Below are 11,654 nucleotides of genomic sequence, written 5' to 3'. Positions count from 1 at the left end.
CCCGTGTCTCTCTCTCCCCGTGTCTCTCTCTCCCCGTGTCTCTCTCTCTCCCCGTGTCTCTCTATCTCCCCGTGTCCCTCTCTCCCCGTGTCTCTCCCCGTGTCTCTCTCTCCCCGTGTCTCACCCCCTCCCCGTGTCTCTCCCCGTGTCTCTCTCTCCCCGTGTCTCTCCCCGTGTCTCTCCCCGTGTCTCTCCCCGTGTCTCTCTCTCTCCCCGTGTCTCTCTCTCTCCCTGTGTCTCTCCCCGTGTCTCTCTCTCTCCCCGTGACTCTCTCTCCCCGTGTCTCTCTCTCTCCCCGTGTCTCTCTCTCCGTGTCTCTCTCCCCGTGTCTCTCCCCGTGTCTCTCCCTCCCCGTGTCTCTCTCTCCGTGTCTCTCTCTCTCCCCGTGTCTCTCTCTCTCCCCGTCTCTCCCCCCTCCCCGTGTCTCTCCCCCACAGGGCACAGGAAGAAGCCCAGGGTACAGCCCTTGCCCGCCAGGAAGATCTCCGCCGTCAGAGACAGAGACACGCGGAGACTCTGAGACAGCAGATCCGAGACACGGAGACACGGAAGCTGGAGGATCGGAGAGCTTACCTCCATCAGGTGGTGGTGGTGTCTCTCTGTGTCTCTCTGTGTCTCTGTGTCTTTGTCTCTGTCTCTGTGTGTCTCTGTGTCTCTCTGTCTCTGTGTCTCTCTGTCTCTCTGTGTCTCTGTGTGTCTCTGTGTCTCTCTGTGTCTCTCTGTGTCTCTGTGTCTCCCTGTGTCTCTGTCTCTCTGTGTCTCCTGTGTCTCTGTGTCTCTGTCTCGCTGTGTCTCTGTGTCTCTCTGTCTCTGTGTCTCTGTGTCTCTGTGTGTCTCTGTGTCTACCTGTCTATCTGTCTCTCTGTGTCTCTCTGTCTCCCTGTGTCTCTGTGTCTCTCTGTCTCTGTGTCTCTGTCTCTCTGTCTCCCTGTGTCTCCCTGTGTCTCTGTGTCTCTGTCTCTCTGTGTCTCTGTGTCTCTCTGTCTCTCTGTGTCTCTGTGTCTCTGTCTCTCTGTGTCTCTCTGTGTCTCTGTGTGTCTTTGTGTCTCTGTGTCTCTGTCTCTCTGTCTCTGTGTCTCTGTGTCTCTCTGTCTCTGTGTCTCTGTGTCTCTGTGTGTCTCTGTGTCTTTGCTCTCTCTGTGTCTCTGTGTCTCTGTGTCTCCCTGTCTACCTGTGTCTCTGTGTCTCCCTGTCTATCTGTCTCTCTGTGTCTCCTGTCTCTCTGTCTCCCTGTGTCTCTGTCTCCCTGTGTCTCTGTCTCTGTCTCTCTCTGTCTCTGTCTCTCTGTCTCCCCTGTCTCCCTGTGTCTCTGTGTCTCTGTTTCTGTGTCTTTGTCTCTCTGTCTCCCTGTGTCTCTGTGTCTCTGTCTCTGTGTCTCTGTCTCTGTGTCTCTCTCTGTGTCTCTGTGTCTCTCTCTTTGTCTCTGTCTCCCTGTGTCTCTGTCTCCCTGTCTCTCTGTCTCTGTGTCTCTGTGTCTCTGTGTCTCTGTCTCTCTGTCTCTGTCTCCTTGTGTCTCTGTCTCTGTGTCTTTGTGTCTATGTCTCTGTCCCCATGTCTCTGTCTCCCTGTGTCTCCCTGTGTCTCTGTGTCTCTGTGTCTCTGTCTCCCTGTGTCTGTCTCTGTGTCTCTCTGTCTCTCTGTGTCTCTGTGTCTCTGTCTCCCTGTGTCTCTGTGTGTCTCTGTCTCTTTGTGTGTCTGTGTCTCTGTGTGTCTTTGTCTCCCTGTGTCTCTGTGTCTTTGTCTCCCTGTGTCTCTGTGTGTCTCTGTGTGTCTCTCTGTCTCTCTGTCTCTGTGTCTCTGTGTCTCTGTGTCTCTGTCTCTGTCTCCCTGTCTCTGTCTCTGTGTCTCTGTGTCTCTGTCTCTCTGTCTTCCTGTGTCTCTGTCTCTGTCTCTCTGTGTCTCTGTCTCTGTCTCTCTGTGTCTCTGTGTCTCTGTCTCTGTCTCTCTGTGTCTCTGTGTCTCTGTGTCTCTGTCTCTGTCTCCCTGTGTCTCTGTCTCTGTTGTTCTCTGTCTCTGTTCTCTGTGTCTCTGTGTCTCTGTGTCTCTGTCTCTGTCTCTGTGTCTCTGTGTCTCTGTCTCCTCTGTCTCCCTGCGTCTCTGTCTCCTCGTCTCTGTTCTCTGTCTCTGTCTCTCTGTGTCTGTCTCCCTGTGTCTCTGTCTCCTGTGTCTCTGTGTCTCCTGTCTCTCTGTGTCTCCCTGTCTCCTGTCTCTGTCTCCCTGTGTCTCTGTCTCCCTGTGTCTCTTGTCTCTGTTCTCTCTGTGTCTCTGTTCTCCTGTGTCTCTGTGTCTCTTCCTGTGTCTCTGTGTCTCTCTGTCTCCCTGTCTCTCTGTCTCCCTGTCTCTGTCCCTGTGTCTCTGTCTCTCTGTCTCCCTGTGTCTCTGTCTCCCTGTGTCTCTCTTCCCGTGTCTCTCTCACCCCGTGTCTCTCTCTCCCCGTGTCTCTCTCCACGTGTCTCTCTCTGCCCGTGTCTCTCACACCGTGTCCTCTCTCTCCCCGTGTCTCTCTCTCCCCGTGTCTCTCTCCCTGTGTCTCTCTCCCCGTGTCTCTCTCCGTGTCTCTCTCTCCGTGTCCTCTCCCCGTGTCTCTCTCTCCCCGTGTCTCTCTCTCCCCGTGTCTCTCTCCCCGTGTCTCTCTCCGTGTCTCTGGTGTCTCTCTCTCTCCCGTTGGTGTCTCTCTCTCTCTCCCCGTGTCTCTCTCCACCCCGTTCTCTCTCTCCGTGTCTCTCTCTCTCTGCGTGTCTCTCTCTCTGTCTCTCTCTCTGCGTGTCTCTCTCTCCCCCCGTGTCTTCTCTCACCCCCGTGTGTCTTTCCCCGTGTCTTCTCTCTCCGTGTCTCTCTCTTCTCTCCGTTCTCTCCGTGTCTCTGTGTCTCTCTCTCTCCCCGTGTCTCTCTCTCACCGTCTCTCTCTCTCTCTCCGTGTCTCTCTCTCTCTCTCTCTGCGTGTCTCTCTTCCCCGTGTCTTCTTCTCCCCGTGTCTCTCTCCCCGTGTCTCTCTCCGTGTCTCTGTGTCTCAGGCCGAGGAGATGCGGCTGAGTCTGAAGCTCGCTTGGCGAGAATCAGCAGCTGCAGCAGAAGAAGATTCAAGAGATGAGGTGAGACAGAGACACAGAGACACACACAGAGACACGCACAGAGACACAGAGAGACACACAGAGAGACAGAGACACACACAGACACAGAGAGACACACAGAGACACACACAGAGACACAGAGACACACACAGAGACACAGAGACACACACAGAGACACACACACAGACACAGAGACACACACAGAGACAGAGACACAGAGACACAGAGAGACACACAGAGAGACAGAGACACACACAGAGACACAGAGACACACACAGAGACACACACAGAGACACACACAGAGAACACACACAGAGACACAGAGACACACACAAAGACACAGAGACACACACATAGACACAGAGACACACACAGAGACACAGAGACACAGAGACACACACAGAGACACAGATACACAGAGACACAGAGACACACACAGAGACACACACACAGAGACACACACAGAGACACACACAGAGACACACACACAGAGAGACACACACAGTGAGACACACAGAGACACACAGAGACACACAGTGAGACACAGGGAGACACAGGGAGACACAGAGACACACACAGAGACACACACAGAGACACACACAGAGACACAGAGACACACACAGAGACACATCGACACAAAGACACACACAGAGACACAGAGACACACACAGAGACACAGAGACACAGAGACACACACAGAGACACAGAGACACACAGAGACACAGAGACACACAGAGACACAGAGACACACACACAGACACAGAGACACAGAGACACAGAGAGACACACAGAGACACAGAGACACAGAGAGACAGAGAGACACACAGAGACACAGAGACACAGAGACACCCACAGAGACACAGAGACACACACGAGAGACACACAGAGACACACACAGAGACACACACAGAGACACAGAGACACAGAGACACACACAGAGACACAGAGACACAGAGACACACACAGAGACACACACACAGACACAGAGACACACACAGAGACAGAGACACAGAGAGACAGAGAGACACACAGAGACACAGAGACACAGAGACACACACAGAGACACAGAGACACACACAGAGACACACACACAGAGACACACACAGAGACAGAGACACAGAGACACACACAGAGACACAGAGACACACACAGAGACACAGAGACACACAGAGACACACACAGAGACACAGATACACACACAGATACACAGAGACACACACAGAGACACAGAGACACACACAGAGACACAGAGACACAGAGACACACACAGAGACACAGAGACACACACAGTGAGACAGAGACACAGAGACACACACAGAGACACAGAGACACACACAGAGACACACAGAGATACACACAGAGACACAGATACACACACAGATACACAGAGACACACACAGAGACACAGATACACACACAGAGACACAGAGACACACAGAGACACACAGAGACACAGATACACACACAGAGACACAGAGACACACACAAAGACACGCACAGAGACACAGAGAGACACAGAGACACAGAGACACACACAGAGACACAGAGACACACAGAGACACAGAGAGACACACAGAGACACAGAGACACAGAGACACACACAGAGACACAGAGACACACACAGAGACACAGAGACACACACAGAGACACAGAGACATACACAGAGACACACACAGAGACACAGAGACACACACAGACACACAGAGACACACACAGAGACACAGAGACACACACAGAGACACAGAGACACACAGAGACACACACAGAGACACAGAGAGACTCACAGAGACACATAGAGACACACAGAGACACAGAGAGACACAGAGACACAGAGACACACACAGAGACACAGAGACACAGAGACACACACAGAGACACAGAGACACAGAGACACACACAGAGACACAGAGACACACACAGACACAGAGACACACACAGAGAGACACACAGGGACACAGAGACACACACAGACACACAGAGACACACAAAGAGGCACAGCGACACAGAGACACACACAGAGACACAGAGACACACACAGAGACACAGAGACTCACACAGAGACACACAGAGACTCACACAGAGACACACACAGAGACACAGAGACACACACAGAGACACACACAGAGACTCAGCCACAAATGAGTACCTGGTGCGGTGTGTAAACATTGCCACTCGGGAGACAAAGGCGGTCGGGCGTGGTGCTGGCCACCCACCCCCTCGTGTACCGTTCCGGCCTTCATAGGTGGTGCTCGCTAACAGCACTTGCCCCTACAGTCTGTTACAGGCTATACGGGGGATCTTTGTCTTTGTTGTGTGTGTCACTTTGTGTGTGTGTCACTGTGTGTGTGTGTGTGTCTGTGTGTGTCACTGTGTGTGTGTGTCACTGTGTGTGTCACTGTGTGTCACACTGTGTGTGTGTCACTGTGTGTGTGTCACTGTGTGTGTGTCACTGTGTCTGTGTGTGTGTGTCTGTGTGTGTGTCACTGTGTGTGTGTCACTGTGTGTGTGTGACTGTGTGTGTGTCACTGTGTGTGTGTGTCACTGTGTGTGTGTGTCACTGTGTGTGTGTGTGTGTGTCACTGTGTGTGTGTGTGTCTCTGTGTGTGTCTCTCTGTGTGTATCTCTCTGTGTGTCTCTCTGTGTGTGTCTCTCTGTGTGTGTCTCTCTGTGTGTCTCTCTGTGTGTGTCTCTGTGTGTGTGTCTCTCTGTGTGTGTCTCTGTGTGTCTCTCTGTGTGGGTCTCACTGTGTGTGTCACTGTGTGTGTCTCTCTGTGTGTGTCTCACTGTGTGTCTCTCTGTGTGTGTCACTGTGTGTCTCTCTGTGTGTGTCTCACTGTGTGTCTCACTGTGTGTCACTGTGTGTCTCTCTGTGTGTCTCTCTGTGTGTGTCACACAGTGAGACACACAGAGAGACACACACAGTGAGACACACAGAGAGACACACACAGAGAGACACACAGAGAGTGTCTCACTGTGCGTCTCTCTGTGTGTATCTCTCTGTGTGTCTCTCTGTGTGTATCTCTCTGTGTGTCTCTCTGTGTGTGTCTCTCTGTGTGTGTCTCACTGTGTGTCTCTCTGTGTGTGTCTCTCTGTGTGTGTCTCACTGTGTGTCTCACTGTGTGTGTCACTGTGTGTGTCTCTCTGTGTGTGTCTCTCTGTGTGTATCTCTCTGTGTGTGTCTCTCTGTGTGTGTCTCTGTGTGTGTGTCTCTCTGTGTGTCTCTGTGTGTGTCTCTCTGTGTGTCTCTCTGTGTGTCTCTGTGTGTGTCTCTCTGTGTGTGTCTCTCTGTGTGTATCTCTCTGTGTGTCTCAATGTGTGTGTCTCTCTGTGTGTGTCTCTCTGTGTGACTCTCTGTGTGTGTCTCTCTGTGTGTGTCTCTCTGTGTGTGTCTCTCTGTGTGACTCTCTGTGTGTGTCTCTCTGTGTGTGTCTCTCTGTGTGTCTCTCTGTGTGTGTCTCTCTGTGTGTGTCTCTCTGTGTGTCTCCGTCTCAGGGATTCCGGACTTCCGGAAGAATTCTGCCAACGCGTGTATCAGCTCATCCCGGCCTCCAAGGTCGCCTAGCAACCACTCCCCGGGCCTCCACGGTCGCCTAGCAACCACTCCCCGGCCTCAACGGTCGCTTAGCAACCACTCCCCGGCCTCCACGGTCGCCTAGCAACCACTCCCCGGCCTCCACGGTCGCCTAGCAACTACTCTCCAGCCTCCACGGTCGCCTAGCAACCACTCCCCAGCCTCCACGGTCGCTTAGCAACCACTCCCCGGCCTCCACGGTCGCCTAGCAACCACTCCCCGGCCTCCACGGTCGCCTAGCAACCACTCCCCAGCCTCCACGGTCGCCTAGCAACCACTCCCCGGCCTCAACTGTCGCCTAGCAACCAATCCCCGGCCTCCAGGGTCGCCTAGCAACCACTCTCCAGCCTCCACGGTCGCCTAGCAACCACTCCCCAGCCTCCACGGTCGCCTAGGAACCACTCCCCGGCCTCCACGGTCGCCTAGCAACCACTCCCCAGCCTCCACGGTCGCCTAGCAACCACTCCCCAGCCTCCACGGTCGCCTAGCAACCACTCTCTGCCTCCACGGTCGCCTAGCAACGACTCACACCCTCCATGTAACTACCACCACCATCACCACCACCACCACCATCATCACCATCATCACCACCACCACCACCATCACCACCATCATCATCATCATCACCATCATCACCACCACCACCACCATCACCACCATCACCATCATCACCACCACCACCATCACCACCATCACCATCACCACCATCATCATCATCATCACCATCATCACCACCACCACCACCACCACCATCACCACCACCATCACCACCACCACCATCACCACCACCATCACCACCATCACCACCATCACCACCACCATCACCACCACCATCACCATCACCACCACCATCACCATCATCACCACCATCACCACCACCATCACCACCCCCACCATCACCACCATCACCACCACCACCACCATCACCACCACGATCACCACCACCACCATCACCACCACCATCACCACCATCACCACCATCACCACCACCATCACCACCACCATCACCATCACCACCACCACCACCACCATCACCACCATCACCACCACCACCACCACCATCACCACCACCACCACCATCACCACCACCACCACCACCACCACCATCACCACCACCATCACCACCACCACCACCATCACCACCACCATCACCACCACCACCACCACCATCACCACCATCACCATCACCACCGTCACCATCATCACCACCACCACCACCACCATCACCACCACCACCATCACCACCACCATCACCACCACCACCACCATCACCACCATCACCACCACCACCATCACCACCACCACCACCACCACCATCACCACCATCACCATCACCACCATCACCATCATCACCATCACCATCATCACCACCACCACCACCACCATCACCACCACCACCATCACCACCACCACCACCATCACCATCACCACCACCACCACCATCACCACCACCACCACCATCACCACCATCACCACCATCACCATCACCACCATCACCATCACCACCATCACCACCATCACCACCACCACCATCACCACCACCACCACCACCATCACCACCACCACCATCACCACCATCACCACCATCACCACCACCATCACCACCACCACCACCACCATCACCACCACTACCACCATCACCACCATCACCACCATCACCACCACCACCATCACCACCACCACCATCACCACCACCACCATCACCACCACTATCATCACCACCATCACCACCATCACCACGATCACCACCAACACCATCACCACCATCACCACCATCACCACCATCATCACCACCATCACCACCATCACCACCATCACCATCACCACCATCACCACCACCACCACCATCACCACCATCACCACCACCACCACCATCACCACCATCACCACCACCACCACCATCACCACCACCACCATCACCACCACCACCACCATCACCACCACCATCACCACCATCACCACCACCATCACCATCACCACCACCACCACCACCATCACCACCATCACCACCACCATCACCACCACCATCACCACCACCACCATCACCACCACCACCATCACCACCATCACCACCACCATCACCACCACCATCACCACCACCACCACCACCATCTCTCCCTACAGAGGGTTGTGAATGTAAATTTGAAGGCCAATCTAGAATGGAGACCTCATAAACGTGATCACACTTCCACATTCCACTCGCGTTGCCATCATTGTGTTCAGTGTGGTAGTGGTGGTGGTGTAGTGGTGGTGTAGTGGTGGTGTAGTGGTGGTAGTGGTGGTGGTGTAGTGGTGGTGGTGGTGTAGTGGTGGTGGTGTAGTGGTGGTGGTGTAGTGGTGGTGTAGTGGTGGGGTAGTGGTGTAGTGGTGGTGTAGTGGTGGTGTAGTGGTGGTGGTGTTGTGGTAGTGGTGATGTAGTGGTGGTGTAGTGGTGTAGTGGTAGTGGTGGTGTAGTGGTGGTGTGGTGGTGGTGGTGTAGTAGTGGTGGTGGTGTAGTGGTGGTGTAGTGGTGTAGTGTTGGTGTAGTGGTGATGGTGTAGTAGTGGTGGTGGTGTAGTGGTGGTGCTGGTGGTGTAGTGGTGATGGTGGTGATGGTGATGGTGGTGATGGTGGTGGTGATGGTGGTGGTGTAGTATGTGTGTACGTGTGTATATGTGTGTACAGTGAGGGAAAAAAGTATTTGATCCCCTGCTGATTTTGTACGTTTGCCCACTGACAAAGAAATTATCAGTCCATAATTTTAATGGTAGGTTTATTTGAACAGTGAGAGACAGAATAACAGCATAAAAATTCAGAAAAACGCATGTCAAAAATGTTATAAATTCATTGACATTTTAATGAGGGAAATAAGTATTTGACCCCCTCTCAAATCAGAAAGATTCCTGGCTCCCAGCAGTCTTTTATACACGTAACGAGCTGAGATTAGGAGCACACTCTTAAAGGGAGTGCTCCTAATCTCAGCTCGTTACCTGTATAAAAGACACCTGTCCACAGAAGCAATCAATCAATCAATCAGATTCCAAACTCTCCACCATGGCCAAGACCAAAGAGCTCTCCAAGGATGTCAGGGACAAGATTGTAGACCTACACGAGGCTGAAATCGCCTTACAAGACCATTGCCAAGTAGCTTGGTGAGAAGGTGACAATAGTTGGTGGGAAATAATTATTTGACCCACCTCTCGATCAGAAATATTCCTGGCTCCCAGGTGTTTTTTATACAGGTAACAAGCTGAGATTAGGAGCACAACTCTTAAAGGGAGTGCTCCTAATCTCAGCTCGTTACCTGTATAAAAGACACCTGTCCACAGAAGCAATCAATCAATCAATCAAATTCCAAACTCTCCACCATGGCCAAGACCAAAGAGCTCTCCAAGGATGTCAGGGACAAGATTGTAGACCTACACGAGGCTGAAATGGCCTTACAAGACCATTGCCAAGTAGCTTGGTGAGAAGGTGACAATAGTTGGTGGGAAATAATTATTTGACCCACCTCTCGATCAGAAATATTCCTGGCTCCCAGGTGTTTTTTATACAGGTAACAAGCTGAGATTAGGAGCACAACTCTTAAAGGGAGTGCTCCTAATCTCAGCTCGTTACCTGTATAAAAGACACCTGTCCACAGAAGCAATCAATCAATCAAATTCCAAACTCTCCACCATGGCCAAGACCAAAGAGCTCTCCAAGGATGTCAGGGACAAGATTGTAGACCTACACGAGGCTGAAATGGCCTTACAAGACCATTGCCAAGTAGCTTGGTGAGAAGGTGACAATAGTTGGTGGGAAATAATTATTTGACCCACCTCTCGATCAGAAAGTTTCCTGGCTCCCAGGCGTCTTTTATACAGGTAACGAGCTGAGATTAGGAGCACAACTCTTCAAGGGAGTGCTCCTAATCTCAGCTCGTTACCTGTATAAAAGACACCTTTCCACAGAAGCAAACAATCAATCAATCAGATTCCAAACTCTCCACCATGGCCAAGACCAAAGAGCTCTCCAAGGATGTCAGGGACAAGATTGTAGGCCTACACGAGGCTGGAATGGGCTTACAAGACCATTGCCAAGCAGCTTGGTGAGAAGGTGACAATAGTATAATTGCAAAACCAACCGGCTACCATGAGAGATTCGTTCATGAGGCCATTCACATATACAAGCACGGAGACAATTTCAACCGAGAGGATGGATTCTGGACTTCGCAACCATTGGAAAGACGTTTTAAACCATTTCCGTTCTTAATTAATTGTATTTTACGATGACCTTCAGACCGCAGCTCTTTCGATGGCATTGACTCTTAATAAATCTCACACCACGGTTAATGGTGTGGTTTACAACACGGAGTATACTAGGGCCTCGCAGCTGTCTCTCTCCCCCTCCTCTGTTCCGACCATGGATGAACTCGTCCGTCCGAACGGGGCCCGTAGCTATCCGTGGTGCTAAAGTTGAGGGTAAGAATCCACCCATTTTTTTCGCCATATGGCATTGTGATATATAACGACTTATTGTTTGGTAGCCTAGCTGATTGGAGAATATATAGAGTTTATTGATAGCATTGAGGTAATTTATATTTTAGGTTTTTTTTATTGGTTTACTACGTAGTATTCATTATATGGTGTAGTGTATACCCAGTTACTGATAATAGTTCAGATGTGTAGGCCTTGACTTTAACATAGCCATTTCTGTGACCAGTCACAAGCTAATCACTCAGTTATTTCAATGCTAAATTCTCCTAGTTATTTCAATGCTAAATTCTCCTGTTTGATTTGTAGTAGGTGCCTCTGTGAATGTGTATGCTTGGACTTTAACATAGCCATTTCTGTGACCAGTCACAAGCTAATCACTCAGCTATTTCAATGCCAAATTCTCCTGTTTGATTTGTACTAGGTGCCTCTGTGAATGTGTAGGCCTTGACTTTAACATAGCCATTTCTGTGACCAGTCACAAGCTAATCACTCAGCTATTTCAATGCTAAATTCTCCTGTTTGATTTGTACTAGGCGCCTCTGTAGATGTGTAGGC

Source organism: Petromyzon marinus, unplaced genomic scaffold (genome assembly GCF_048934315.1).
Source record: "Petromyzon marinus isolate PM22_M1 ecotype Great Lakes invasive population unplaced genomic scaffold, UKy_Petmar_22M1.pri1.0 PM_Scaffold_605, whole genome shotgun sequence".
Classification (NCBI taxonomy): domain Eukaryota; kingdom Metazoa; phylum Chordata; class Hyperoartia; order Petromyzontiformes; family Petromyzontidae; genus Petromyzon; species Petromyzon marinus.
Note: the sequence above shows the minus strand (reverse complement) of the source record.